This window comes from Saccopteryx bilineata, chromosome 5 (assembly GCF_036850765.1).
Source record: "Saccopteryx bilineata isolate mSacBil1 chromosome 5, mSacBil1_pri_phased_curated, whole genome shotgun sequence".
In the NCBI taxonomy this organism is placed as follows: Eukaryota; Metazoa; Chordata; class Mammalia; order Chiroptera; family Emballonuridae; genus Saccopteryx; species Saccopteryx bilineata.
Window position 1 is genome coordinate 17095538 of NC_089494.1, and position 4746 is coordinate 17100283.

Below are 4746 nucleotides of genomic sequence, written 5' to 3' on the forward strand. Positions count from 1 at the left end.
TGCCAAATCAGAAAAGCTTAGCCTGCTCTTCATGCACGATCACCAGTGTCTCCTGGAGGCTTTAAGAAGCTAACGCTCCCCGTTTTCCTGTGGCTGGGGAGCCTAACATAGCAATTCGGTTCCCATGAGTTATCTTTTTTCATTTTGTTTCTGTGCCAATGAAACAAGTTTTTCAGAGGCGAATTCTTCTTTTTCAAATGATCCATTTTACCCTTCTTTCCCCATTGTCTTCGGATTTCATTCCTGCATCTTCTTGACATTTTAAAGGCATCACAACCACACTTACCTTTATCTTTGTACCTAAGGGCTGCAGATTTCGCAAATAAAAATACAGGACATCCACTTAAATTTAAATTGCAGATAAACAACGAATAACGTTTTAGTATTAGTGTGTCCCGAGTAATATTTCCCAGAAGTTATAAGGGGAAGGCTTATACTAGAAATTATTATCTTTATTTGGAATTCAGATTTAACTGGGCATCTTTCTTTTATCTGCCAAATATATTTCTATCCCCCTACATCCTCTGACTCCAAATTCCTCCACTGACCAGACCGAGAGGGTCTCCTGGGTGAGCTGCGGTGCAGAGGAGCAGCGCTAACTCTGAGCACTACAGGCCTGCGGTCTCGGTCCCCAGCAAGAAATCATTCTGGGTAAAACCAGCTGCCCAAATATATTCTTTGGCTTTCCAAGGATGGGTCCTCTGGCTTCCAGTGAATGCCAGCTGCCTCTCAGGATCAAGCTTTCATTTAAAAAAAAAAAAAAATCAAATCAAACAAAGAGTGCAGTGTCAGTCACTTAGAACTGTGCAAATGTACCCGCTTAGCTCACAGCTCAAATTGGGCCTCCAGATTTGTGCTATTGAAAAGGAAATTGGCCTCACTTCGAAACAGCCCCAAAGTGGGGAAATTAATACAGAAGACGCCAAGTCATAATGAAATCTGGCAACGGCAGTGAGCTGTGTGGCATCATCCAATTACAGCAAACACAGACTCTGTCCAAGGGGAGAAGCCAGTCTGGACACCAAACAAAATTAGGATCCTACTCGGTAATTACCAGCGGAGAGAGGAAATGTGTGAGGATGTTGCAAAAATTGGAGAGTTTGATGAACGCAAAGACCCCAGTAAATGCACAAGATCATTATAAGATCATTACCTGTTCCCTGAGCCCACTGCAACCCACCTATCAGCTCACATCGTTCATTCATGACCGCATGCCTGGAGGAGGTTTTCTGTCCCTTTCACTGACTTGGGTCTTTCCCCGCAGCCTGGTAGACTGACTCCAGGGAGCCACGGCCACCAGGATTATCATCCCAGAGGACTTAACCTTGCCTGGTGAACCAGATGACACCAAGACCCCTGGGTGAGAAAGAACTTGGGGGTGGGCATAGCAGGTAGGAAAGGCAAAGACTGAGGGAGAGAAGAGACTCCATATGCTCATCCAAAATAAATCCGTATGAATGGATGGGGAAAGTAAAGAGATGTTGTACCCCGTGTTCTGAATAGCATGAGGGCTCATACTCAGAAAGCACTGTTTTATCTTCCCCTGCCATCTCCTCCACACTTGGGGGAGCAGAGTATAGGGGCTGGAAATGAATAAAAAGGTATGAAACTTGACTGTTTCCGTTCATAGTTTCATCTTGGAGTTATCCCTACGGTGAATTGTGTGAATTCAACCCAATATTAAGGGGAAAGGACTGCATGCACTTATCCTGTTAAAGGTAGAACGGTCTTGACTTTTAAAAGAAAAAACACAACAATGCAAAAATAAGTTTAATACCAATGAATAAATATGAGAAGTTCATACCATCAAGTAACCTAATTTCCAGAGGTCAACAGAAAATAAAAATTGAGCATAGATATGGGTCTTATACAGATGATATAACAGGAAAGAAGAAAACTTTTACTTTTTTTTTATTCAGTGAGAGGAAGGGAGGCAGTGAGACAGATGCCCACATGCACCCCAACAGAGAGCCACCTGGCAAGCCCACGAGGGGGCAATGCTCTGCCCATCTGGGGCATTGCTCAGTTGCTGAGCAACCAAGCTCTTCTTAACACCTGAGACAGAGGCCATGGAGCCATCCTCAGCACCCCCAGAGCCAACTCGCTCCAATCGAGCCATGGCTGCAGGAGGGAGAGAGAGAAAGAAGCAAAAGGCAGAGGGTTGGAGAAGTAGATGGGCGCTTCTCCTGTGTGCTCTGATTGGAAATCGAACCTGGGACATCCACACACAGGTCCAATGCTCAACCACTGAGCCAACCAGCCAGGGCCAAAAACTTTTATTTTTTTTTATAAGTCGGGTGCATTTTGAGCCAGTAAACTTAGGAGGAAGACAAAATTCCTATTAGAGAGAAAACTTTGCTTTTGGTTTAAAAAAATGTATCAAAATATTTGATTATAGAAGATGAGGCCTTGGAAAAGCTTTAGACAAAGAAAAGGTAAATTATGCTGACTCAGCAAGGAATGGGAACTGGGGAGTTTATTGACTGTTGCTTACTGGTAACTGAAGGAAGAGATTTGGGGAACATGAAAAGGAAAAAAAAAGTAAAAGGTGGGGCCAATTAAATGAGGAGATCTGGGGACTTCAGCAGGTTAGAGAGGAAGTCCCGTGATGGAAAAGGGTCAAAAAATTGGGGGAACTGTCATTAAAACACCTGTAGTTCTACAATCTGATCCCAGAACTTTGATAACACCTGCTGTGTACAGGAGACTCGGGTGGAACTTCAAGAAAAGGCGTGGGGGCCGCCACCATGTTCACAAAGATGTAGGGCAGAAAGCAAGAGGTAAAACGGAAGCGAGACATGCGTGAGAGCAAGAACTTCAGCAGGGCCAGGAAGTCAGAGTGGGAGGCAGCCACGAGAACATAAGCCCTGTCAAAAGATAAACTGGGGCACGTCAACGTTGTTTTTTAAGGGTTATTTGAGCGAACATCAATTTGAATTGGGTAGCATCCAGCCTAGCAGACAGAGGCGCTCCAAGGAGCTGTACAGAATGAAACACCTTTCTAGGCAGAAGTGAATGGGAACCAGGAAGTTATACTAGGCAAAAAGTGGGTTGGTTATCGCAAGATTACTTTCCTTTAAAGGATGGTAGGGGTCTATCAGGCAGATGGCAGGGGTCTATCAGTGCTGATCAGGTGATCCCTGATTGACTGGTTTAAGATTCCATTTCTAGGAGAACTGAAGCTATAATTAAGTCTCGGTTTAGCATAAGTGACTCCAGTTTGGTCCTGAGGGCTTGTTTTTAATAGCCCTTTGGGAATTTGTAAAAATACTGGGTAGAGCTCCAGACTTCCAGCAAGACCTGAGGTGGAGGCTTGAAACAATGTTCTTCTATTCTAGATAAAGCCAACCCCTAACCTAGAGATACCTGATTTACACAACCAAAACTGAAGCTACTAAATATAGGAGGAAGGGAGGGAGGGGGGAGGGAGGGAGGGAAGAAGACTGAGAGGTAGACATGGAAGGAGGGAGGGAGGCAGGGAGGGAGGGAGGAACACAGAGAGATAGACAGAGAAGGAGGGAGGGAGGCAGGGAGGGAGGAACGAGTAAAATAGAGAAAAAGAAGTCTGATCACTACAAATTCATCTGATATCACTTCAATTTAGACATCATGGATAAGTAATATTGATAAAGTAAAATGTAAAAGAAAGCAGGTCAAATAGATACGACTAAACTCTGTTCATTACAAGGTACAAAAGCCGTATGTTTTAAACAGGTTAAGAAATGGCTTTCAGGTCAGACCAGCCAGATTCTGTTCCCAGCCTGGTTCCTTCCTAATCAGGTCATCTTAGCAATTTACCTGACTCTCTCTGAGCATTTTCCTTACCTGTAAGAAGAAGATAATCATACTTGCCTAATATGAATTGTGAGAAATAACTGAGATAGTAATGTATACCTAACAGAGCTTCACTCCTGGCAGTGACAAACTGCAGGTATTGTTTCAAAGCAACATTCCCACCAAGACTGAACAGAAACACTGGGCGGTTCCTTTTTGCGACAGGAACAAGAGCCCGTGGATCTTTGAGGTCTCTTCTGGGCCCAGATTCAGTCTCCTTTTCCCCAGCTCCTTCCGGAGTTCGGCCATCAGAAAATGGTGAAAAACTACCGTATTTTTCGCTCCATAAGATGCGAAATTTTTTCCCCCAAAAGTGGAGGGGAAAATGCCCGTGTGTCTTATGGAGCGAAAAATACGGTATTTTATTACATATTTTAACACACCATTTGATTCAGATTTTTTTTTTTCTTATTTTCCTCCTTAAAATCCTATGTGTGTCTTATGGTCAGGTGCATTTTATGAAACAAAAAATACGTAAGTCAGCTCCTTGCCCACCTGCCCCTGCTTGAAAGTCCGTCACTGCCCACTGCACAGCCTTAATGACCAAAAAGTCCTCCTGTCCCTAATTGCGCCAGAGGAGAAATGTGTGGACAGTTTGTTTCTAGACATCATCGCTCTTACTTTTTTTCTTTTACAAGAACTCTGTTCTGTTTGAAACTTGTTTATTTATGCTCATTTCTTCTTAATAAGAAAGAGCCTGGCAAGTATCACTTACTTACTGAAAGAAAAAAAATGTAAAGTTGAAGTAAAGGAAGGAAAATAAAAGCATTAAAATAGATAGGGGTTGGGAGAGGTGGAAGGAGAAAGATGAAGTAGAAGAATGAAGAAAAATAAAAGCGTAAAAGGGGGAGAAGATGAACCCCCAGACAGCACCCCTCATCCCGGAGAAGAAAGGTCGCAGCCTATCGGGGG